The sequence below is a fragment of the Schistocerca serialis genome, chromosome 4, assembly GCF_023864345.2.
Source record: "Schistocerca serialis cubense isolate TAMUIC-IGC-003099 chromosome 4, iqSchSeri2.2, whole genome shotgun sequence".
In the NCBI taxonomy this organism is placed as follows: domain Eukaryota; kingdom Metazoa; phylum Arthropoda; class Insecta; order Orthoptera; family Acrididae; genus Schistocerca; species Schistocerca serialis.
In genome coordinates this window covers 377456979-377484490 of record NC_064641.1, presented here as the reverse complement: position 1 = coordinate 377484490, position 27512 = coordinate 377456979, and positions in this window count along the sequence as shown.

Genomic DNA, 27512 nt, shown 5'->3' with positions numbered 1-27512 from the left:
GTAATATCAGTAAACATGATGTCACTTTTATGACGATCGATGAGACAATTTCTCAGTTTTCACGGGGAAACATTTTTTCAAACAGTGAAAATGATGCGCGTGACAGCGAAAATTTCTTTGATTATTTGCTCACAACGTCGCGAACGCAAGAACAGGAAACAGTCCATAAAAGCAATCTAAATACTGGCGAGACATACAATATGACGCGACTAATGCAAATAATAACACAACAGTTCACAAGACATGAGGAAAAAGTAGGACAACAGTTTACACAGCAAAATCAGGCATTCAACTATGTCAACAGTTCAGTGAAGTGAGAAAAACCATATGCACTGAGTTATCTGACGAACTATCCGGGAAAGTTGACAGAGATCGGTAAACAACTAAAACAAGATATAATTTCCTACATGTCCCGCTGTATAAATACGTTAACGGAAAAGGTAACATCTGTAGAGTGCTAACAGAAACAATTTGCAGGTGAGTTGCTAAACTTCAATGAAGCATAATCTCAGATTCAGGAGACCCAATCCAAAGTGCATGCGTCTGTAAAAAATGTGACGAACGCAGTCATCGAGCTGCAAGACGTATGCAAAAACCTACCAACAGAAATACACGAGTCTAACAGTAGATCAGTTACGATTAGAGTCAGAATTTGCCAAAAAAACACAGAGATAATTTATGTGTAGATGTAAAGGAAATAGCTGAAAAGATGAAGCCGGGATGCTGGATAAGGGCAGAACCCTTGCTGAAAAGGTAGTGTCAGAATACAACATTTATGTAGATATTGTAGAATAAGCTCTGAAGGATAAAGAAAGTCAACTCCTAGCTAAGATAGACTCGGGTTTAATGGAAGTAAAAGAAAGGTTACGAGGCAGTGTTGCCAAAACTACTCACATTCTAAAACAACATATGACAGAAAGCAAATCTATTCTTTTAGAGAAGTTAGATTCCTTCACTGGTTACCCACAACACGGGGCTAGCCTGTCGAAGGAAAATAGCGATGGTTACACAATGCAACAACACTTGCCGGAAGTTGGACCTGTCGAGCAAGCGCAGTTGCAATGCGCTACCCCAAAAGCCAACATAAACCCGCCTGTCTCTGACGGCGCGACGTGTTTGGTTCAAATGGCTCTGAGCACTATGGGACTTAACAGCTGTGGTCATCAGTCCCCTAGAACTTAGAACTACTTAAACCTAACTAACCTAAGGACATCACACACATCCATGCCCGAGGCAGGATTCGAACCTGCGACCGTAGCAGTCGCGCGGTTCCGGACTGCGCGCCTAGAACCGCGAGACCACCGCGGCCGGCGCGACGTGTTTGTCAACATTACTTGCAGATGAGGAATTACTTGGGCATCGACAATTCCTGATATTTACTTCTGAAGGATAAAGAACACACCCTGTGGTCTTTATCAGAGCATTTCGCAATGTTTTATCTCGTACCTGGACCGAAGCCCATAAAATGAGGTATGTTATGGGATACCCACAGGGTGACGTTCTGCTACGGGCTATGGACATGACGGGACGTTGTCACTCATATGAACAGTTTGAGAGAGCATTGCTGGATAAGTATTGGTCTCTGGGTGTTGTGTGCCGTCTTTAGGTTAGTTAGGTTTAAGTAGTTCTTAGTTCTAGGGGACTGATGACCTCAGATGTTAAGTCCCATAGTGCTCAGAGACATTTGAACCATTTTTTTTGCTCAGAACCAAGTATTGGTCCGAGGCCGTAGAAGAGAGACTTAGACGTGAAGTATTCAACCCAGCTACGTTGAACAGCAGGTATGGAAGCTTACGGGGCTATTTTGAAAAATATTTGAATAAAACAAGGTACTGGACGAACCCGATATCTCAAGTAGACGTGCTGAAAATTTTAAGGAGCCGTCTTCCTGCCCGCATTAGGGAAAAACCCATTACCATCCCAGAACACGACACTGATTACTTTCTATCTGTACTGGAATCAATACATTGAATATACGAAGAGAGACCAGTACAACCCAAGCCTGTTAATACGCCAATAGCGACATAGAGATTTATGGACCAACAGGTAAACAACGAATCAGTAGTACAACCTCGATGACAACCTCACCCCACACAAACCTGCGGTAGTGGTAACGGTAATCACAACGGCAATGGAGAAAGCCGTAAATACAAAGTTGGACATAAAAGAAATGGGTAAAGAATTATCGAGAAAAGCTGCAACGGACGAGTAACCTAAGGCCGGCCTGTACAATATGTACAGGCACAAGCTACAGGCAGTAATAAGCCGGTCGCTTGGCAGGTGCAAAACAATAGCTGACAATCGAATGACCCACAGACAGCGGAATTCGGCCATCAAAGTAACACACATATTCAGAATAACAGCCACAGGAAAAGAGAATTTCAGACGAGAGCCTCTCAGGACACTAATTGGCGTAACCAAACACCAATAGTCAACATAGTGGAAGTGACGACTAACCCAGAGATGGATGCCACCTCAACGCCGGAAAACTTGAACCGGTCACGGTACCCCCCCGGTTCTGTGACCTTGAAGGGGAGTGGGGGCCCGAGCTTGATCAACACTTGCTTCATCAGATACGATCAAGGTAGGTTTACCCTCTAAGTTGTATATATGAATAATAATATTAGATATAGGGTGCTGGAAAATCACATTCCTGAATTTCTGTTGTTGGTTGATAGGGAAAATTTTTGTTTGTTTTTTTCTTATATGTCAAACATGTAAATGATAAAGTAAGTGGATGCACAAGGAAGAATTTTACTTTTATGCGTCTAGATACGATGATACTTGAAACACAACGCTTCGCCTTGCTCGTACCCCAGTTGTAAAAGAATAAACGAACTTGTGAAAGGCACAGTAGCGCGCATTGCGCTACACAACTCGTCGCGACGTTCGTGATAAAGCGACGCAGTGCCTGCGCATTGGGGAGAAAGCTAATCAGCCAACTGCAAGCGCGGGTGCGCCAGACAGACATTGTTGAAAGTGTTGGAGCATACAAAACAAACAAATCCTATGAGCTACAGCCTGCACCGCCATTTTTAAGGCCCGTTGCATGAAAAGGGAAATAGAAAATTAATGGAGAGTCTATACTACAACTACGACTATTTACATGATGCACACAAACAGAAAGAAGCTATGGGATTATGTACACGGAAAGGGATCCTAAACTACGAAATATTTACTAAAGTTACGCTACTATGTACATTATATCTATATAGTTACATACGTAAGTACTGAAAGTACACGCACTAATTATAATTGACGGACCAGGAAACCCTTTCTGCAGGTAAAGAAGCGAGTACAATATAAGTAGCAAACTGAATAAGAGGTCGCACCACACTTATAATACACTTTATCTTTCAGTAAGTAGAGACACACTCATGGCATTAACTTAATTTGCGATAGCACGACTGCACACTGAAGTAAATGAATACGTGATTGAATATATGAAAGAGGTATTAGTGGCTATCGAGCCACTGTACATACATCTATGAGGATTTAATTTTAAGTCAGTATTAAGTTTTTTTATTTTTTTTTCCTAGCAGGGAACGATGAATCGACGCATTCTAAAGGGAAGAAAGGTAAACAATTGTCAAGTGTCATGTAAACATAAGAACGGACCGCACCGCAAGTAAATATAGTTGTAAGTTTATGATATGTATATGATTGTGATAACGTGAAAATATGTGTAAAAGAATACAGTCGCAGTACGTTGCATATCACGATGCTTAACTAGGGTGGTGCACTTCCAAATAATCAAGGGGGCGAAACCTAACTATTGTGAACGTCGACTACTTATGAAAGTGTCCAACAAATGATTTGCATTGAAATTTTTATACACGTTTGCTACTTACATAAACAGTATTTTACGCTAATTGTACATAATATACTATTGATGACACAACTCTGTATACCTCAGCATATGAAATGATCATTCTTTATACAATGAACATAACAAGTAAATATTGAGATGCACTTTAAATACTGAATAAGTATTGGATACTGTTGGTACCGTCAGGTTTGCGTTATGTTTATAAACAACAAACTCTTTTGCTCTGGGGATCACAATTAAGTCTAGTAACGAGACATAACTGAGCACATAAATGCCTTTCCGTGAAATTTCCTCAACCTTGTAGTGTGTAGATCCTTCCTGAAGAATGCTAGAGATACGAGGCCACGTGTAGTTATTTAAGCAGCGCGTAGAATCTGTTATAGCGACTATTGTTTCGTTCTTTAATTCTTTGAAATTGATTAATATGCTCTGAGAAGAAGTCACTGTAAATTGAAATGTATTGTATGTCCATTTATGCCGTAAAGAAAAACATAATCTATTATTGTATGAATGTTATGTATGGGTCAATGTAACGAAATTATAATTTAACGAAATCTACTAAACAAAATGAGAATCAGACAGTAATATATATAAGCAATGATAATGGCACGTCAACAAATGAATAGGATAAGTTTATTTTTGTAGCTGTATTTTTATTAATTTTTATCATGTGTATAGTATATGGAAAGGACACTACAGAAATTTTGTGCAATGCAACGGTATGAAAGACGCTCAAAAACTAAACGCAAAAACATGCGAAGCCTGCTTTGAAAGTGTTACGTGTGCGTGTGAGATATGTGGGACTGCGAGGATGACCTAAAATTGAAAATACTTCGTGTAACATGAATTTTCTGTGCTTGACAACGTCTTAGAAGCGGCAAGAAACTTACATTGTCGGTGGATGTTGGATGTACTGCTGGTGTCCCCACTGAATAAGTGCTAGCGACATGTGAAATACATTCCTCGGGCCGCTGATACGGCAACCAGTTGTCACCGCATAAAATATTTCACAAAGGATCACGTCACTGAACACTGGCTTGACGAATTTGTGCAGTGAAGACTTTGGGCACGACACGGGCATTTTGACATTGTATTAAATATGTGAAAGCGAGCAGGGACGGTAACGGTCGTCGAGCTGCGCGCGCATGCTTCGCAAGCTAAGCACTGGGCAGACACTGACTGACAATAATGGGACTGTGCGATTACAGCAAGCACTTTGTTATGAAGGAAAACTTACGTATGTATGTGTTGAGGGACATGCCTGTATAAATTCGTAACCATACAGGATAACTCCAATGGCCGAAAAATAAAGGCTATGTCCATACCGGCCCGACTAATCAACCCATAAAACGAGAAATAAGCTCAGACACTGTGCACTCCCGTTTGACATCAGTGCACAGTGGGGGGCAATTGTAATGTACAATATTATTACTTTTATTTCTTTTATGCGTCGTTCTTTTCTTTATTTTGTACCAACGATACTACTGGGTCGCAAACAAAACAAGTAGAGGAATCTTCTTCAATTTATTAATTTCTTTATGTTCATCTGTCCGTCTCCATAAGTGATAGCTAGCGGACGTATTACGAGTTCCGCCGAGTTAATATTGTTAAAAAAAAGTGTATTCCAGCTGCACATTAAAAAGTGTTATAGAAGTTATCGAGATAGCAAAGTTTATTCGTACATTCACAACGACCATACCCGTCTGTTCATCATTCCGCGACGTGCCGAGAATCGGGCATCAGGAGGATCGAAGCAGACAAGAATGAATAATTTGCGTGAGCAAAAGAGGGGCGATCCGGAACCAGTATTGTCACAGCAAGCTTTATGCACAGTGGTGGTAACAAGAAAAGGAGGTACGTAAATTTAAATTGTGAATATATGTATTGAATATTGGGGGTCTGTTGATATTAATGCCAGTCAAAGTTCACTCAGGATATGTGTCCCTTCCAGTTTGTTTTCAATTATTGTTTCAAAATTTCTGTTTTTAATTATTTAAGCAGTAATTACTAATCAGTGTCCATTATACGTTGCGTTATATTCCCCCCGCCACTATTCATTAGGCTCACGCGATCACAGCCGTTTGCATAGCCACTTACTGGTGCCGGAAGGGGGTTGGGGGGGGGAGGGTGGGAGGAGTACACACTCTGACTTTCAGAGTTGGTAGCCCTTCTTTAAGATACGTATTTCGAGAACGCTTATAACGAGATATCTATCAGATGCGCATTGCGACATTGGCCAAAAGTAAATCGGGTAAGTCATAGGAATAAAGGTGTAGCGCCTAAGCATTATTGACTTGTGCAAATAATGTTTCTAACATGAAGGAACATAATCACAAATGCGTTTTTCGAGAAACGTTTAAGATTACAATAGTTTTAGGGACTTTAAAACCAGGTCCTTGTTTGAATAAGGTAATGTCAACCACAGCCTGCTCTTTTCTCGTAACGTGCCCGACATAGGTGATACAATCAGGACCGTAGAAGATTGGCGTATTAAGCACAAGCGTGGTACATATTTCCAGCAGCCGACAAAATGTGCAATGACTGGTACCGGTCTTGGTACTGGTCACCTGATGAGAACACAGAGATTCTAACATGCAATTCCAGTTACTGTGGTAGTATTACTAAGGAATATATTAAGGTTAAATAGACAAAAGACCTTATAAATGTAGTAATATATAGCTGTCTACGACCTGGATTCATTGCCAGATCTTTGTACTATATGTTGTCTTTCTGTAAACGCTGTCCATAGTTTCTTACTAATGGAGTACCCCCCCCCCCCCACCCCTTGCTTTATTTCGCCATGCATAGCGGATTCGGATTTTTTGTTGTTATTGGTTCTTTATTGCTCTCCGGCTTTCTCACAATACAGCCATTTCCCATATACACATAGGTAGTGGACTAAAGGACTAAAGACAAAGCCGGCCGTGGTGGCCGAGCGGTTCTAGGCGCTACAGTCCGAAACCGCGCGACTGCTACGGTCGCAGGTTCGAATCTTGCCTCGGGCGTGGATGTGTGAGATGTCCTTAGGTTAGTTAGGTTTAAGTAGTTCTAAGTTTTAGGGGACTGATGACCTCAGATGTTAAGTCCCATAGTGCTCAGAGCCATTTCAACCATTTGAAAGAGAGAGTTGGTGTAATCTGCAGTGTATCCAGATGTACCAATTTAAGCTATTCCCTCCTTCACCCTACCTCACACTATTGAAAATCTGTCTAAAATAGCTATCAGCGTGAAGGTTAATGTTAAGGCCAAGGTTGGGGTCAAACCCATCCGTTCCCCCAATCCTTCCCCACCCAGTCACCACATTTACTCAGTCCCTTTCCGTCTTCACCCTTGTTTTCAGGATTAACGAGTCCCCTACCGTCACATGTATACTCTTTACCGTAGCAGAACATCGTCACAGAAACAAAACTGTTTTCAGACAATATCCTACCTAGTTATTGTGTTTAACAGCTAAGACTATGTCCAGATTGCCACAAAATTACTCTATGACCAAACAGTTGACAACAGTTACTCTTGGAAAAGATATATCAACTGTGTATTACATTAACAAAATCCATTTTTGTACACCGCGACCATCTTTGAAGCCATCTTGCAATGGCATAGATTGAGTGACAGACACTGCGTGAGAGTTGTTCTGCGTCAAACTGGTAAAGTTCTAAGAGTGTACATTCCTAGAAGAGTCAACCAGTATGTGTTACCTCCTCTTACGTATATCTCGTGTACTTCTAGGGCATGAACATGGCGAACGTATTGTCATTTACAGATAACCAGGTTGCAGTATCTTTTTTAGTCATCAGTCTTATTAGTTTTATGCGATCTGTCACGAATTCCTCTCCTACGTCAACCTCTTCATCGCAAGTAGCATTTGAAACCTGCATCCTCAACTATTTGCTGTATGTATTCCACTCTCGTTTCTTCTACCCTCTACAATCTCTCAGGTACAATGGAAGTTATTCTGTGATCTCTTAACAGATATATTATCCTTCCCGTTCTTCATCATATCAATGTTTTCCACAAGTTCCTTTCCTAGCAGCTGGAGAACCTACACGTTCCTTATCTTATCCGTCCAAATAACTGTCAACAATCTCCTGAGGCACCACATCTCAAATGCTTCGATTTACTGTTTTCATCATAGGGACTGCTTCTTCAAATTAATGACAATGTTTGATAGCATTAGACTTCACTTGGTCAGGAATTCCTTTTCTATCATTGCTGGCCTGGTTCTGATGTGCTCCTAGCTTATTTTTCTGCCTAGATAACAAAATTCCTTAGATTAATCTATTTCATGAACCACATTTCTGATGTTACATTTCTAGCTGTTTCTATTTCTGCTACCTCGTGTTACTTTCGATTTACTCTCAATACACATATTGTACTCATTCCATTCAGCAAATCCTCTAATTATTCTTCACTTTTACTGCGGGCAGCAATGTCACCATTGAATCCTATCACTGATATCCTTTCAAAGCTAATGTTAATTCCGATCTTGCATCTTTTAATTCTGTATGTTTCCTAAAACCAAACTATTCATCAAGTTTTAATCATTCTTCGCCATATTCTTCTTATCAGCAAGTTGGATGTCTAAGCTGTTAAGCTGACTATGAGATAATTCTCGCACTTGTCGGCTCTCGCCATAATCGGAGATGTGCGGATAATGTTTTTCCGAAAGTCAGGTGGTATATCTCTAGCCTAATACATTCTACACATGAACGTGAATAACCGTTTTCTTACTACTATCCCAATGATTTTATAAGCTCTGACGGAATTTTATCTACCCATGCTGTCTTATTCGATGCTAAATCTTCTACAGCTCTTTTAAATTCTCCTTCTAATACTGGATCCCCTGCCTCTTCTGCATCGTCTCCTGTTTCTTTTTCTGTCATGTCATCAGAAAATTGGACAAGTCGTCTCTCCGTCAAAGAGGCCGTCAAGTTACTCTTTTCACCTATCCGTTCTATCCTCTGCGTTTAATAGTGGAATTCCTATCGCACCCTTCATGTTGGAACTCTTGCTTTTAATTTCACCAAAGATTGTTTTGACGTTCCTGTATGCTGAGTCAGTGCTATCCATCATTTCTTTCTCGATTTCTTTACATTTTTCGTATTTCCATTTCGGCTTAGTTTACCTACTCTTACTATTTATTTCATTCTTAAGTGCTTTGTGTTTCTGTATTTCTGAATTTTTCTGAAGGTTTTATATTTCCTTTTTTCATCGGTCATCTGAAGTATTTCTTCTGTTACCCATCGTCTCTTCCGAGTTTCCTTGCTAAGTGCTTCTTTCCAACTTCTGTGATTGCTCTTTTTAGAGACGTCCCATTCCTTGTAAGAGTATCTACAATCTTAGAAAACTTCAAGTGTATCTCCTGATGCCTTAGTAGTTGCGTAACCTACTTCTTTGCGCATTGATTCTTCCTGTATCTTTAATTTCAGTCTACTCTTCATCAGTACTAAATTGTGACATCTACATCATACTCCTCCGCAAGCTATGTAGTGGTGTGTGGCGGAGGGTAGTTTTTGTACTACTACATTAGCCCTCCAACCATGTTCCACTCGCAAACAGAGCATGGGAAGAATATTGGCTCTAATTTTTAGAATTTTCTCCTCACGTTCATTACGAGAGACGTATTTGGGGAGGGGGGAGTCATATGTGTTGCGGCTCTTCCTAGAAAGCGCTCTTTCGAAATTTCAATAGTAAATCCCTCCCTGATGCGCAACACGTATCTTGTAACGCCTGCTAATGGAGTTTTGTTGAGCATTTCCGTAACGCTCTACATCTACACCTGGTTCTATATCTGGTCCCGTATCCAATATTTGATTCAGAAGTCTGTACCTGACCGTGACGAGATCTAAGTGAAATTTTCTCTTATCGATCGGTCTTTCCCAACTATACCTCCTACTCTTGTGATTCGTGGGCAGAATAATAATTACTAGCTAAAATTAATCGCTAAACTCAGTAAGTTTTCTCCTCTCTCATTCCTTGTACAATGCTCATATTCTCCAGTAGCCTTTTCTTCTACGCCTTGCCCTGAAATCGCATTCAGCTGACCGATGACTATTAGATTTTCATCTCCATTTATGTATCGAATTACTTGTTCAGTATCTTCACATACCTCCTCTGTCTCTTCATCTTCAGGTTCCGACGTCAGTATGTACACTTCATCTATCGTTGAGGGTGTTTGTATGCTATTGATTCGGATGAGAATAACTGAATTGTTCACAGAAGCTCACTCTCTGCTCAACATTCCTACTCATAAGGAATCCTACACCAGTTATACTGTTTTCAGCCGCTGTTGATATTACCCTATACTCATCTCACCAGATATCTTGTCTTTCAGTTTCACCTCACTGTACCTAGGTTGAGCCGTAGCATTTCACTTCTTAAGATTCTCTAGCTTCCCTACGACGTTCAAACTTTTGACATTCCTCTCCCCCCCCCCCCCCCCCCCCCCCAGACTCATAAAGCTTTTACCATCCGTTAGTTATTCAGTATGTATCTCAAGATCATCTCCCTCGCAGAATTACTGAGCATTGATGGTCTCTTTTCAAGAGAATGGTGTATGATCACTATCCACAGCCATCTTCGGGATGTGGACACATCACTATTTTGGAGGATGAACGTTATAAGATTTCCTTGAAAACAGTACAGCAGCAGTATTTATACATTCCAACGTTATTTGAAGTCATTTTGAATGATGACAGGCTCCGTACACCGTATTAGACATGGTAACGTGACATGTTTATGGCGTTTCCATATTTTTTCCCACTCACTGTCTGTGTAATCACCACCAAGTATTCAGCCTGCACCCCATTTTCGGGTTTCATTTTATGTGGTTGGTGTGAAAGTGTGTTGTGATTTCTGTTTCTATTAATATCGCCTGTCAGACCTATGACCACTGAATTCCTCCTATCCTGTGATTGGTCTCCATATACAAGAAGCATATTCAATACACTCCTTGTAAACTGGAATTGGATTCCTGTATGTAGTATGCAGAGTACATTGCGGAAATAGATACATGATATGGTAAAAAAACTTAGCCTTACCCTCTCTATTTCAGAAAAATGTCTTATTACTGCTTCTATAAACAATGGAATCGCCGGTCTGTTAATATAATGCAGTGACAGTGAGATAATGGAACATTTCTAAAATAACAGCTGCCTTCACAGAGTTATTATTACTATAAGTTTCTCCATGTTTGATATAGCATCTAGTTTCTCCACTGCATAACTTTCAAATAAGCTTGATCATTACCCAGTATGGAAGCTGAAACTGGTAGCATAGACTTAATAAAGTGCTAATTAGCAATTGGAATGGCTTTGTATTAAAAGAATGAGGACTCATTTGCTGATTTGTGCTCAAGAAAATGGACTGCTGGTTGGTGTTAAATTGTCGTGTCGTGCACATTGTGTCTGAGAAGGCATCAATTCAGTGTGATAGGGATTCCATACAATACAATGCTGTACAAGAGGACTGACACGTGTGTTGTAGGCAGTGACTATTTAGTAGGTTTGCCTTACATTTGGACAGCTCTACTAATAAAACCCCATGTCATGGGTATATACTGTTGTATGAATCAGTGTCTAATTAGAGGAGCAGCTTGATATACTTTCAAACTACTTGTGCCAAGCTATGTACTTCCATCTCACGTAAGCGGCTATGTGGTTCTGATTACTGTAGGATAGACTTAAAACGCTGGAAAACCCGTGTACAACATGACAATGACTGACAATAAAACGAAGGAGATAAGAAACAGTAATTCAACTGTCTGTGGTAACTATAGTAGCTTGCGAGTTGACTGTCTTACCACATTCTTTTCCCTAGAATCTGCAGCCTGTCGTAAATGTATGTCCCCTAACGTCTTTAGCACAGTCTCGTTAGAAAACCATCTCCAAGTTGTATTAAGGTGATCTGGTGTCTCGTCGGTCAGTAAAAGGTAAACGATTTCAATTTTCGTTTTTGAGGTGTTAAGTAACGTTAAAATGATTTATAGATGCACTTAGAAAAGCAATATACTGTGTAAATAATCTTAATTTCCAATTATGTAAATGAGATCATGTATATGTACTTTACCAGAATTTCATAAATTTTCTTAATTTTACTGGTGGGTTTCGGAGCTGCATCCAACACATTAATATCTCTCTGAGCTCTGCCCATAGCTCAAATAACATGGTGGAGTTCCCTGTATTAAAGTGCCTGTCACCATTGGGCAAAGTCCACTGATGGTTGTAAATGGGTGATGAATTACTTCTGAACACCTGCAGATTCGTGCAACAGTGAGATAGCATGAAAAAGTCAGTTCCTTGCCAGTCTTTGCCCAAATGCTTCAAATGGCTCTGAGCACTTTGGGACTCAACATCTGAGGTCATCAGTCCCCTAGAACTTAAAACTACTTAAACCTAACTAAGCTAAGGACATCACACACATCCATGCCCGAGGCATGATTCGAACCTGCGACCGTACCGGTCGCGCGCCTCGAGACTGAAGCCCCTAGAACCGCTCGGCCACGCCGGCCCACCAGCCAAGGACAGGCTGAGGGTGGAGATGGGATGGGCCATGATGGGGAAGGAGGTGAGGGAAAGGGTGTGGCTGCATTCATTAACGACCTTGCAAGGGGTGCACATTGCAGATGGCTGCTCACTAGTGCATGTGTTACACTGCTTGTGGGTGCTATGTGTGGGTTGTGGTTTCCCTTTCAGAACAGTAAAGTGGTGTTGAACATTGTGTGGTGTCTGTTATGTGGGTGGAAATGTTCTAAGACAACGAAACAAAAGCATTTCTGATTCTACCTTCCGATTCTTACTAAACTGGATGGTGCAATGCGACTTATATAATTGCTTGCCACTATGTTTGGGTGGTAATGACACCTGTACTCGCTTGTTACACTGTCGCCCTATGACTATCTTGTATTTTAAACTACTGTTTTATTAACCTGGTGCAATTGAATCTCTAGTGTAACTGGATCCAACTTTAATAATAGTGATATTGTATTAAAAAGTGTAATTGCCTTTATGATTTCACTTACAAATCATCCCATCTTCCGAAACAAAATCCTTGCGGTTGCATCACACTCAGACCCCAAGTTCAAGTTCAAATGATTTCACTGTGCAGTGTATATATGTTGGTTCTTTCAATGTGGTACATAAAGTAACACAGCTTTCCTGAGTATACCTGCTGTTGATAGATTAATCAAAGCATAATTTTGCAGTAATTGAGACCCAGCTGTAACCATTAGTCACAGTAACTGCACATTACATTGACACTACTTTGTGTCAGGTTCTTCTACTGTGGTGATCAGGATATAACTGATGATGGGAGATGGCTCCGGCCTGAAATAGTCTTGGGGGGGGGGGGGGGGGGGGGGGAGTGCAGAGGGTGAGACTCGTTGGGGAGAGGGTAGTACTTGAGTGGATGGGGAGGGTATTCAGGCGACCGCGACCTGGACAGGCATCCTGGATATATTTGGCAACATCATTGGGACGAGTATGAGGGAATGGACTAGCTGAACCTTCTAAATCTGGCAACAATACCGAGTCCACCAGCTCTTTCTTTGGTGCACTACTCAAATTTAAATCAAATAAGCCCTGAGAATATCAAGATCAATTAGTGATTGACAGAACACATAGTAAACAAAGTTGTGCAGACTCTTCTTTTATGATGTTAATGAAACAATTGTTGCTAACATGTCAGTTGCATTATGATCATAGTATTTCATTAATTGATGTTAAATACTTGTATATGATTATATATGCTTTCCATATTGTTTACATTGATTTGCGCCTTCAAAATTACAAATTGTTCACCTGTCCAAAATTCTCGAACACTCGATGGCTAACTCCGCCATCGTTTGTCAAGAGCAAAACCATTGACTGTTGGGGCTGGCACGGTTATCCGGTTGTATAGCCTCTTATCGCTCCCACCCATGAGACTGATCGTCACCAGCGGAAATTCTGCATGGCCGCAGCCATCAGGCACTGCTACACTTGCTGCATCCACCGCAGCATATGGCGCCGCCTATGGTCCACAAGTATCGCTTTGCGCTTGTTCTATTCAGCGTTTATGGCAATTGCGGACGCTGCGAAAGAGGCGTCATCGAGGAACGCATTGGCTCTTATATGAACTTAATTGCAGGTCCCAACCAGAACCAAATTCACGCGTGTCATTTTCCCTGTGATTCTGCTGCTTTTCTTCCCCCAGATTCACATATTAACAGGATCGTGCTGCCTTTGCAGCGGCGCACTGGGGCCATCAGGGCATCCCACGAGGAGTGGGATGTCCCCTTGCCCCATCCCCATTCGCCGGCTCCATGGACCTGGACCCACCATCGCCGCCGTCGTCGCACCTTCATTGCCCAGCACATGCTCTCTGGCCTGAACATGTGCCTTGGCAGCAGTTTTGTGAAGGATATTCTTGTTGCCTCACAAGCCAGATGGTGGGGTGCAGTCGGGAGTATGCTATCCTCCACAGTCACGGCTGCAGTCTGTACATCCATCGTCCTGTCTCCCTCCCCACTGTCATTTGCAGACTCACAATAAAACAACAATGCAGCATTTCTAGGGGAAGGGGTGGGGGAGGAATGTGCTGGTGTAAATTTGCGCTAGCACGCCATGTGCCAAACAAGATGTGAAACGATCGACAGAGGCCAAAAGCAGACTCACAGACAATGCACCGCCAACGCCCTATCGGCCACCTGTAGTTAGATAGCAGCCGCAGACCAGAGGGCCATTCTGTCGCAGTCTGTCTCACCGAGTGAGTTCCAGTCCGTCATTCGGCGAATCATCGAGTCAGAGTTGCAGTCAAAGCCCCTAGCTCAGAATCAGCAGCATATAGCGACCAGAATAGAGTACATCGAAGACTTGTACTTCACCAGCAGTGAGGCTAACATCGGCTATTACAGAGCGCTTGTACCATACAACTACTAGCTCAAGGTAAGCGGATTTCTTATTCTTAGAAATAAATGACCCATTTAATATTTGCATGAAGTTTGTGTTATAGAACGAGGAAACCGGCCACCAAACATCCTCTCCTTGCATCCCATGATACAGCTCTACAGGGGTAACGAGGCGACATGAAGTTTAGTGTTCCTAAAACACTGTCGATGCCGAAGGTGACTCTTCCAAATGGGCGAATCCTGTATTCATAACTACGTCACTTTCTACATTCTTTCTGACAATATTTTGCTTATCTAACCACTATCTCTCAATTCAGCTAACTGTATATACTACTTTTTAATTCGCGAAAGACTCGTCTTTAATTTCAATTTCCTAACATATGTTGAAAGAGCCGTGTACTCGCTTTCATTATCATTTTAATTGCTTTCCAGTGCACTTTCCGTCCCTACAGAACACTTCGGGTGTTTTCGTTGCTAAACTTCGTGCCAGAGAAGACTGATCAAAGATTCAATCTAGCCATAGCCCTATTTATTTCTACGATTTGAAAGCGTCATATGATTGTTATGTTGGTTTATTTCAGACTTGCAAATGCGTCTATAGCGCCATTATAATTGTTCCTTTTTTTATATGTAACCCAGCTCATGACTACGATCCCATAAAATGTTTATCCACTGTTCTCCTGTTCCAAAACTCTCTGGCATGCGTGAGTGAATGAATGTGGGTGTGTTTCATTTTGCTGTACGGTGGTTTAGTCTGCTGCAGAGAATCAGCAGTAGTCTTACAGACTGGCCAACCCTTGCAGTTTTCAGGTAGACAAAGTGGTTTCTTCCCCTTGTGTGAAAGTTACCAGTGTTAGGTTGGTGGCGGAAGCGTCATCTCTGGGCCTTCCTGGCCACGGAGTCGTGTGGGAGAAGCTTTAGTGTGAAATGGGCAGCCGGCTACCAGCTCTCCGAGGTTCTGCAGCTGAGGTCTCTTCGAAGAAGGTTGAGTTGATTTAACCACGTGGCGCGTTGTCTCATAGCGACAGAGGAGCTTTGAGTTTTTGGCCTCGCGTTTTTTCTTAAAGATTATTTTGGCAGGTCACAGCAAGGAATGCAAGGCTTTTGCAGACTTTCCGTTTGATTCCTAATGTAGACTTTAGTCCTTAAGAAGAATGTAGAACAAAGGTGTCGCACATGTTGAAGCGATCTCACGTAGGAAGTGCACCCTCGGTACAGCGTGAATGTTTGTTACCTGCGACTGCGTTTATACATATTCTAATCATTTCCGAATTTTGATAAATTTTGCCTCTTTGTGAATTTTCTTTATTTCATTACTATATGTCCTTTGGAAACCATCCACGTGGGTTAATACGAGGGCTGTCCAGAAAGTAAGTTACGATTGATAGCGAAATGAAAATCACAGTGAAAATCAGAAATATTTCATTTGTAACAGTTAGCTACGCCTTTCAGCTACTTCTCTACGTAGTCGCCGTTCTGACTCAGACATTCGTCGTAGCGTTGTACCAACTCTCCAATACCCTCATCATAGAAGGCAGCCGCCAGTGCTTTCCGCCAATTCTCTACGCTGGCCTAAAGCTCGTTGTCTGTGCCAAAATGTTGTCTTCATAGCCAGCGGTTCGTTTGAGCAGAGATGAAACTCAGTGGGAGACAATTACGGGCTGTATTGTGAGTAACCAAACATTTCCAATTGAAACGATGCCCCTGCCCCTGCAGAAAGAGGCTGTGAATTGCCTTGAAGAAGAAACCACACGACAGTTATGTAATGTTGGTTGCATAGCTTCAGGGAAAAGTTCTCACCAGACCCTCGTACTTGGCGGGAGACACTATTTTCTATAACATATTTACGCGCTCACTAAGAGCTCAGGAATGAAAAGAGCGACATAATTCTACCTAGAGTCACACTAGAGACACTGCCCAACACATCTTTGCAAAGCTTTATCGGATTTTCATAGTCGTTTCCATTTCGCGACCGATCGTAACTTACTTTCTGGACAGCCCTCTTATTAGAGTTTGTTGGTCTTGTGCCATTACCCTTTGTCTATTCAAATGTGTCCTTTGTAAAATGTTAATTGTTCCACACTGCGTGGTTTAATGTTGCTAAAATTTGTCCCGTATTATTGTGTCTCCGCGAACCACGTGGCCACAAGAGTTAACTGTGAGCCTGACTCTCCTGTGGCCTCCTGTCTCTGTCCAAGAGCTTACTTATTGCTCTGATTTTGGAATATTAAATATAAATGTTTTTATTCCAGTCTTTGATCACAATGTCAGTTCCCTTGACGGTGACCAGTTTCAGTCAGTAATGACCATCTTCAGATCTGCTCTACACCTATCCGGATTATTCAATTGTGTTTGTGGTTTGTGATTTCATGTTAAGCGCATAAGCGTGTATGTGTGGCCCTCGTTGAGTCTGTTTCTCCAAATCGAGGTTCAACTTTAAATGCACTGGTGATATTCAGATTTACTCTTTCGTTTCATCATTTCTCAACACAGCGTAACAAACCTCTTAGCTACGTTTCATGTTGGTGTAGGGGCCGTCCTTGCTGTTCTTAGAATGAATGTAGGTCTGAATGAGAGTATTAAACATTTCCCGTCCCCTTCTAATTACGACCATGACTCTAAATTATTAGATTCTGTTGTGAGTTGTGTAGCACTTCATAAGCAAGCGTACATAGTTACCAGGCAATAGCAGTTATATAGATGCCTTTTATCAATGACTTAAAAAATAAGTAATTTTATTTCAAGTTTTATCTAGTGCACCGATGTTACGTCTCCTTCACCTACGCCATTCATCTTGTAATATCCTTGTTACCCCATCCATAGCATTTCCATGTTCACAGGTCCAATAATTAGTGTTATATTTTATTGAAAACAAATTCTTTAGAATAGATCTAGTTTTCAGGAATGTTGCTGCAAATTGCTCTTACTTACAGTGTTCACACACATTTCACTTTATTTTAATATTTTACTCACGTGAACAATCCCTTGATCATGTTAATATTTACATCCCATTCTTCATGAGTGACATTACAATGAATGTTTGTTTTTCTGATGACTAAATTAATTAATTTTCCAACTCAGTCGAACCTCTGGTACCGAGCGCCGAGGGTTTTGAATCCGCACCAGACGGCGTCGACCTCAATTACCACTAGAGGTCTCTCCAGCCCTCGCGCCATAAGCCATGGCTGTGTGTACGCTCCTGGCCCATGTATAATATGAGTGCGCTAAGGTGGAACACGTGGTGGCAGCGGCCAATAGCAATGTACTCTGTCAGGTATTTAATCGCCTGCCTCTCGCTCAGCAGGCATCTTCGGTGGAACTCATGAGAGTTGCGCCCTTCGAGAATTATCAATACAATTCTCGAAGCAGTAGGTATTGCAGCAGAAGCAGCAGAAGTTGCGAACACCGATCCAGCAGCAGCAGCAACAGCAGCGCCAGCAGTTCTGGCAGTTTCCAGCTGTTCAGCAGTTTCCAGCAGCCCAGTGGCAGCGGCAGCAGCAGGGGTTCGGCCCAGTGTAGCCCAGCCCAGCCTAGCCCAGCCTGGCACTGGCGCCAGGAACGACAGTGTCAGCGGCAGCAGCAGCAGCAGCAGTATGAGATGCGGTCCAGTCGCTCACCACCCCTGGCAGCAGATCTCCCTCCAGCAGCCGCCATCCAGCCGGCAGCATCTGAGTGGGGGTTTGGCCCCAGGCAGCGTCTTTGTCTTCATATTCGTCTTCACCTTCGTCTTATTTGTTGTGTGTGATTCATCGTCGTTCGTTTTCGCCCTTGTTCTGTTTATCCTGTTCTGTCCTCTTTCCCCTTCACCATGATTACTCCTACGACCACTGCAATCACCCCGCCATAGTCTATACCTCCCCTCTGCCGCCGCCATCACGATTACTTGGTGCACCCAGTCGCCCCCCACCCCAAATCCAACCCCCCACTTCTCATCCTTCCCACTCATGTACAGTTCATTGGCCTGTTCACTGCTCCTTCTCAAATAAACCTCTCATCCACTCCTGATCCCTTCCCTCGACTCCCCAACGCTGTTACGTCAACATCTGTGACCCCACCAGGGAAGTCACCTGAAGAGCCATGACCCACTCCACCATAGCACCAACGCTGGGACCTGCCACCTTCCATCATCTCCCAGTTGCTCCCATCCCCAAGCCTCCTCTCACCCTTCCACTGTGGTAAAGTGCCCCAGCACCACTCTCACCTCCTTACAGCCCAAAAATCCTAGCCTCTCCCTCCTCCCCCTTCCAAGATGCCATGGACTTCTCACTGCTTGACACTACTGCCCCCTCTCCACTGCCCCCTCCTCTTCCTCCACTTCCCATAAATACCACCTGTCCTCTCTTGGAGGCCTGGAACCTCACCCTACTCTTCCGCAATCACTTCCTGGAAGCCCCTATCCCCCTCCCCAGCCCCTGTAGGGACTCTGTCCTCATTACCTCCCATAGCCCCACCCTCCATACTGACATCATTTCCTGAAACCTTATTGCCTGCTTTGGCCCCATTGTCTCCCTCACCCCAGCACCTCCACCTTCCTCCTCCTGCCAACCTCAACCCCTGCATCACCTGCCGACCCTCATCACCATGATCACTCGGCTTAGTCCAATGAACACAGAGGAGGATGTGTTGGCGGAGCTCCAGGCGCATCCTTACCTGGATGTGCATGCTATCTGTCACATTTACAATCCTGCCGGCCCTACTCACCTCAGGCAGGTCTTCTCTGAGCAAGCTCCATCCATCGACCTTCTGTTCCACTGCCCGTACAAGGTTGACCCCTCCCATTTCCCTCTCCAATCCGTCCGCTGCCAGAGGTATTTGCGATACAATGCACAACTCACATCTGAGTTCCTCGAGGCATCAGTCAACCCACACTGTAAGGATGCACACTTCCTCCAGCAGTGTCACAACCTCCACTCCCTCCCACCTACTCCCAGAAGTGCAAGGCTCGATCAGCCCTCTCCATTCACAAACTCACTGTCCCCGTCTGACCACTGGATGACCCCACACCTCCTGGATGCTCCCTTATCCTGCTTCCCACCGCTGAGGACATCATTCGATTTATTACAATCATCCTCAAAAGTGTCCTTCCATTCCAATGCCCCCCCCCCCCAACAGATTTCCCTCACAGCCCGCTTCATCTTCCACCTGAATACCTTCACCACTTACTCCCATAACTAGGCTCACTTTACCTTCTCCTGCCTCGACACCCTTATGTAAGTTCGCGTAATGACGCAACAGCATGGCATCTTGCTCATCTTGCTCAACAACATCTGCTCCCTTCCCCTTAACAAGAATCTTCTCATGCTTACCCTCATGACCCACTGTACGGATGAATTCCGCCTCAACAAAACCTTTCTCCAGCCCCAACATACCATCCACACTTCGCCCTACCTCCTTCACGACTCTAATAATCCCTTCTCGATAGTGCGTGGTGTGGTAGCCATTGGCCACCACCAAGAGAACCCTGTTCGGCTCCAGCCCCTCCTTACCAACTCCACGGAATGCCTGATCCTTAGTCTGTTCTTCTGTGGCCTTACTATTACCTGTGTCGCCATCTATGTACGCCTCTCTACCCCTATTCCCTTTGACTTCTTTTCCCACATTGATCATTCCTTCTCCTGCCGACCTCAACATCCATAATCGTTTCGCCGCCCATTTACGGTGGTGGCATCAGTTCCTCACCACACTCCAAGGTGACCCTCTTCCCCTTCCCCAACTCACCCACCCTGAATCTAATACCACTCTCGATGTCGTCCTGGCTTCCCCCAGCCTCCTTGGATGCATCACAGTGGACATCCTAGACCCTATCGGCAGTGACAATCTCCTTGTCTTCCTCACCATATCAGATGGCCATCGCCCCTGGTCAGATCCTCCCCCAAAATACACTCCTGGAAATTGAAATAAGAACACCGTGAATTCATTGTCCCAGGAAGGGGAAACTTTATTGACACAATCCTGGGGTCAGATACATCACATGATCACACTGACAGAACCACAGGCACATAAACACAGGCAACAGAGCATGCACAATGTCGGCACTAGTACAGTGTATATCCACCTTTCGCAGCAATGCAGGCTGCTATTCTCCCATGGAGACGATCGTAGAGATGCTGGATGTAGTCCTGTGGAACGGCTTGCCGTGCCATTTCCACCTGGCGCCTCAGTTGGACCAGCGTTCGTGCTGGACGTGCAGACCGCGTGAGACGACGCTTCATCCAGTCCCAAACATGCTCAATGGGGGACAGATCCGGAGATCTCGCTGGCCAGGGTAGTTGACTTACACCTTCTAGAGCACGTTGGGTGGCACGGCATACATGCAGACGTGCATTGTCCTGTTGGAACAGCAAGTTCCCTTGCCGGTCTAGGAATGGTAGAACGATGGGTTCGATGACGGTTTGGATGTACCGTGCACTATTCAGTGTCCCCTCGACGATCACCAGTGGTATACGGCCAGTGTAGGAGATCGCTCCCCACACCATGATGCCGGGTGTTGGCCCTGTGTGCCTCGGTCGTATGCAGTCCTGATTGTGGCGCTCACCTGCACGGCGCCAAACACGCATACGACCATAATTGGCTCCAAGACAGAAGCGACTCTCATCGCTGAAGACGACACGTCTCCATTCGTCCCTCCATTCACGCCTGTCGCGACACCACTGGAGGCGGGCTGCACGATGTTGGGGCGTGAGCGGAAGACGGCCTAACGGTGTGCGGGACCGTAGCCCAGCTTCATGGAGACGGTTGCGAATGGTCCTCGCCGATACCCCAGGAGCAACAGTGTCCCTAATTTGCTGGGAAGTGGCGGTGCGGTCCCTTACGGCACTGCGTAGGATCCTACGGTCTTGGTGTGCATCCGTGCGTCGCTGCGGTCCGGTCCCAGATCGACGGGCACGTGCACCTTCCGCCGACCACTGGCGACAACATCGATGTACTGCGGAGACCTCACGCCCCACGTGTTGAGCAATTCGGCGGTACGTGCACCTGGCCTCCCGCATGCCCACTATATGCCCTCGCTCAAAGTCCGTCAACTGCACATACGGTTCACGTCCACGCTGTCGTGGCATGCTACCAGTGTTAAAGACTGCGATGGAGCTCCGTATGCCACGGCAAACTGGCTGACACTGACGGCGGCGGTGCACAAATGCTGCGCAGCTAGCGCCATTCGACGGCCAACACTGCGGTTCCTGGTGTGTCCGCTGTGCCGTGCGTGTGATCATTGCTTGTACAGCCCTCTCGCAGTGTCCGGAGCAAGTATGGTGGGTCTGACACACTGGTGTCAATGTGTTCTTTTTTCCATTTCCAGGAGTGTATGTCAATGATATCCCCACGCCAACTGGAACACCTACCGGGATACTCTCACTACCCGGTTCGATAGTGACCCCCTCACCTAACAGCATCCCGATGATATAACATGTGCCACATCCTTTTCCCAGCAGACCTTGTCTAAGGCCATTGAGGCACACATCCCTACCGTCACCATCCACTTGCACCACCCTGGCTTACCCCTACAGGCGACAGCCTCCTTCATGAATCCCATCATCTCGCCTTTCTCCACATGCAGGACGAGGACACACAGCAATGCCACCAGCAACTTCAGAGACACCTACAAAACTTACTTGCGGCCAAGAAACGCTGGGACTGGTGACAGACATGCACCCACTTTCATGCTACCTTACCTATTAATTTGTCCAAGTACCAGTCAGCGTTCTGCCACCTTACTTTGTCTAAACCCTCCCCCCACTACCCTCTACTTCATGATGACCACCCCTTTCCTAATAACCTTAGTATGGCCAACCATTTTGTTTCATACCTTTCCAATATCCTTACTGTCCCTGATGATCCCCAGTTTGAATACACCCTCTTCCCCGATGTCTGTGATCGAACTGACACCTCTGCCTCGCCACTTGGACAACATTCCACACACTGAACTCCACAACCCCATCACCACTCAAGATATGGTAGGTACAATATGCACAAAATGCAACACTGCATCCAGTCACGACCGTGTTACCTATTGTCCCTCTGTGAAGCTCCCACCTCTTACCTCCCCACCCTCGCCAGACTATATAATGTGGTCTTGTCCACCAGCTTCTACCCCAACCTGTGGAAAACCTTCCAGATCGTGATGTTCGTCAAACCAAACAAACAGCCATCCGCTATCTCCTCATACCATCCCATCAGGCTTACCTCAGTCTTCAGCAGGGTCCTGGAATCCATCCTCACCTGACACATCCACCAGCATCTCCACCAGCACCACCTCCTTCCCTCTACCCGATGTGGCTTTCGACCATCCTTCTCTGCTGATGACCTTTTCCTTCACCTCACTCACTTCCTCTACGAACAACGAAATTCCTGTCGCTCCACCTTCTTCCTGTCTCTCGACCTTGAGCGTGTCTTTGACCGTGTATTGCATTCTGGTCGCTTCTTCAAGCTCCAAACCTTCGCCTTCTCTATTAACTACATCCATCTGATCGCCTCCTTTCTTTCTCAACGTCCTTACTGTCACCATCCATAACACAGATTCCTACACCTGCCACCCCTCTGCTGGTGTGCCCAAAGTTCCATCCTATCCCCTCTTCTCTAGCTCCTTTATACATCGGACATGCCACTGCCCACACCCCCCATCCACCTTCTCCAGTTCTCCGAAGACACTGCCTTCCTTGCCCTCGCCCCCACCCTGCAACACTCTCGGCACCTTCTCCAATCCCATCTTGACCGGTTGAACACTTCGTGTAACCAGTGGCTGCTCATGGTCTATCCTTCTAATACCCAGGTGATCATTGTAAACAAAACCACCCCTTCCTTCCGTCTCCTTGATTTTTGTGTCACTATCTGCAGCCTTCAATCAACCTAATCCTCACCCTCAAGTACCTTGGCATCCCTCTTGACTGTAGCCTTTCCTGGACCCCAATCTCTCGAAAATCCAAGCCAAGGTGTGCACCCAAGTCTGCCTCCTCAAACTCCTTTCTGGCTGCACATGCTGTCTGGACCCCTCCACACCTATAAATCTCTCATCTGCTCCATCCTCTGTTATGCACATCCTGCCTGGATCTCCACCCATCCTACCTACTACAAGTTCCTTCAAATCCTGAAATGCCATGAGCTCCACCTCGCCTATCGCATCCGTCTCCCATCCCCCACGCAGATCCTCTATGACTTAATTCTTTTTCACACCTCCTCCTTACCACACACCACACCCATTCCCAAGGTGGCTTCCGCCAACTCCCCCTCCCAGATGATGCCCTCGTCCTCCCAGCTGCCCCTCCTACCAGGTTTGATCCTCCCCTTCCTCCTCCTGAGTTCTTCCACCTATGGCTCCCTCCTTCCCTTCACTCACTCCTCCCTTCCCCCTCCTCTCTCCCTCTCTTCCCTCCAGGCTTTCACACCCCACCATACTCTCTCCCCTCCCCGTCCCTTCTTCTCCTCCACTGGCATCATCCCCACCTCCCTCCTACTCTCCCCTATTCCCTGTGGCAACCCACCACCCCCTCTTTTGTGCAATAGTGTGTCTAGTGCGCCGCATATCGACACCCATGTGCCACAGTGTTCTCCTCGTCTAAGTGTGTAGGTGTTTCTTCTTCAGTGCTCCTTCGTTCGCGTGTTAAACTATTTATCTACGTTTGTGTGCAGTGCTCAACTTACTTGTACCACCAGCGACTTCCGCGAACGCCTTCTTTTCTTTTCTTCTGTATGTCTCCTGTTTTTACCATTCATGTGTGTCTGTTTTTGTGTCTCCGTGTTTTTTATCTGTTATTCTGTGGCCAAAGAGCGGTGTAGGTAGGCCGCTGCCGGCCTACCTTTTTAAAGTGTTAAAATAACGCTATAGAAAAAAATCTCAGCAAGTTGTCTCATATTAGCGTTAGTCTATCGACATCTAGCCTACAGACTGCGTGTTTACTTGGTTTCTGTGTACGAGTGGATGCTGTGGATTCGTGAAGTTTCATTTGTGACCCCGTTGCTATTTGCGTGTTTTAGTTCGTTAGGTCTTGCTTGGTCGTCCGTCGTTGTTCGTGTCCGCCCTTCCCCATTCGTTTTGTTTGTTCGTTGGCCGCTCCCGTTCGGTCCCGCCGCCCTTTCGTTCTCGGCAACCCCGCGACCTTTCCGGTCTCGGTTACAACAGAACCTCTTGTTTGTCGTTGCGGCTAGTGCTGGTGGCAACCCAATCTTCTACTTTGATTTCATTGTGAGGTAGCATTTCCATTTGCGTGTGGCACTTTTAGCCTTCAGGATATAGCTCAGGGCTCCACTCCTTTCATAAACACCAGTTAAGTGCACTTCCCATACAATGTGTCAAGGGTTATGTTAATTGAAGGAAGGTATGTTAATTCTCTTCTTAATTAATTCAACTCCATTTTTTTAAAATTTATAATCATATAGTTTCAATTTGCTCACAACATGCTATATTTTCTCTCATTTTACGTCGCTCTTAGGTGACAACTGACTCGTTATCTTGATGCATGGGCTTGTTGGAACACAAAACTAAGTATGAACTCGTGGACTAAAACTATTTTGTGGCAGTCCTTCCTAGACAGCAGAAAAAATTACCTTCAAGCAGAGACAAAATTTAGAATAAGGAGGTCAGAGGAAATATTAAACCGGTACTAGGTTGAAGGATAAGCCTGTACTACAACTGCAGTGGAGTATGCTACTGTCCTTACTCACTGAACCAACTTTTGGAAGGACAGTGGCTCGATATTCCATCAGGTCACCACGACTCAAATTTTTGTGGTTTTACTAAATCATTTAAGGCAAGGGATATGACCGAAATCTCTTTCCATTCTCGCCCCGTCCGCACTTGGGTTCCATTTCCTACGACCCCGCTCCCGACGGGCCATTGATCCTTAATCGTCTTTTCCATGCTCCTCTTGAAAGGTATGTATGGTGTGGAGGTAAAAATAGCTCAAGGAACTAATGTAAGTAACGCGTTACACGGTACAAATGTAATGGACAAAGGTAGTTTTATAACAACAGTAAACAACAATCAGTCCATCGACGAGAAGTAACAAAATGCAAACAGCGAGTGGAACAGGAAGTAAAAGACTTGTGAGAAAATGATTCACGGCATTAGGAGGAAACTTTGGAATTTTATTTTTCTTCACCAGTCTACTGGCTGTTTTGATGCGTCCTCCCATGAATTCCTCGCCTGTCCCAACCTTTTCATCTCAAAGTAACTCTTGCAACATACGTCCTCAATTATTTGCTGTAAGCAGTCCAGTTTCTGTCTTCCTGTACAGTTTTTAATCTCTACAACTCCTTCTTGTACCACGGCAGTTATTCCCTGCTCTTTTAACAGATGTCCTATCATCCTGCCTTCTTCTCTTCAGTGCTTTCTAGATGTTTCTTTCCTTGTCGAATCTGCTGAGAACCTCCTCATTCATTACCGGATCAGCCTACATAATATTTTATCGTTCTTCTGTAGTACCACAGCGCAAAGTCTTGATTTCCTTCTGATCCAGTTTTCCGACAGTCCATGTCCCAGTACCATACAATGCTGTGCTCAAAACGTGCATTCTCATATAATTCTTCCTTAAATGAAGACCTATGTTTGATGCTAGCAGATGCCTCATAACTACGAATGCTCTTCTTGCCAGTGGTAGTCTGCCATTTAAATGCTCTTAGCTCAGTCCATCACGGATTATTTTACTGCCTTGTTAGAAGCATTCCTGATTTTCGCGTATGTCGTTATCCTCATTTCTGATGTTACGATTCTCGCTGTTCCCATTTCTGCCGCTTCATCCGCTACTTCCGTCTTTCTGCGATTTGCTCTCAGTCCATATTCTGTATTCATTAGACTGTTCATTCCATTCAACCAGTCCTGCATTCGTTTTCACTTTCAATAAGGGCAGCAAGATCATCAGCGAATTTTATCGTTTATATGCTTTCGCATTGAATTATAAAGCCAAACTTTCTTTTATTTCATTAATAGCTTCATCGAAGTATTGATTGTACAGTAGGGACGAAAGACTACACCGCTGTCTTACAATATTCTTAATCGGTCCTCCTCGTTCTTGTTCTTCCAACCTTACTTTCCCCTCTTGTGGTTGGGTTGTCTGGGGGAAGAGACCAAACAGTGAGGTCATCGGTCTCATCGGATTAGGGAAGGACGGGGAAGGAAGTCGGCCGTGCCCTTTCAAAGGAACCATCCCGGAATTTGCCTGCAGCGATTTAGGGAAATCACGGAAAACCTAAATCAGGATGGCCGGACGCGGGACTGAACCGTCGTCCTCCCGAATGCGAGTCCAGTGTGCTAACCACTGCGGCACCTCGCTCGGTTTTTCCCCTCTTGGTTCTTGTACATATTTTATGTTCTTTCCCTATTGCTTACCATTATTTTTCTCAGAACTTCGATCAACGTGCCCCATTGTACACTGTCGAACGCTTTTCCCAGGTCGACAAACCCTATGAACATATCTTGACTTTTCATCAGTCTTTCTACCATAACTGACAGCAACGGCAGAACTTCCTCTCTGGGGGGGCCTTTGCCTTTCCTAAAACCAAACTGTTCGTTATCCAACGGATCCTCAATTTTCCTTTCCATTCTTCTGTATATTATTCTTGTCAGCATGTTAGATGCATGAACTGTTAAGTCGATTGTGTGATAATTCTCGCACTTGTCGGCTCTTTTTGTTTTCTGAATTGTACGGGTGATTTTCCGAAAGTGTGATGTTAAGTCACCGGTCTCATATGTTCTGCACACCAACGTGAACAGTCGTGTTGTTGCCATTTCCCCGAATGATTTTAAAAACTCTGATGAAATGTTATCTATCCCTTCGGTCTTTCTTGCTCTTAAGTCGTCCAAAGCTC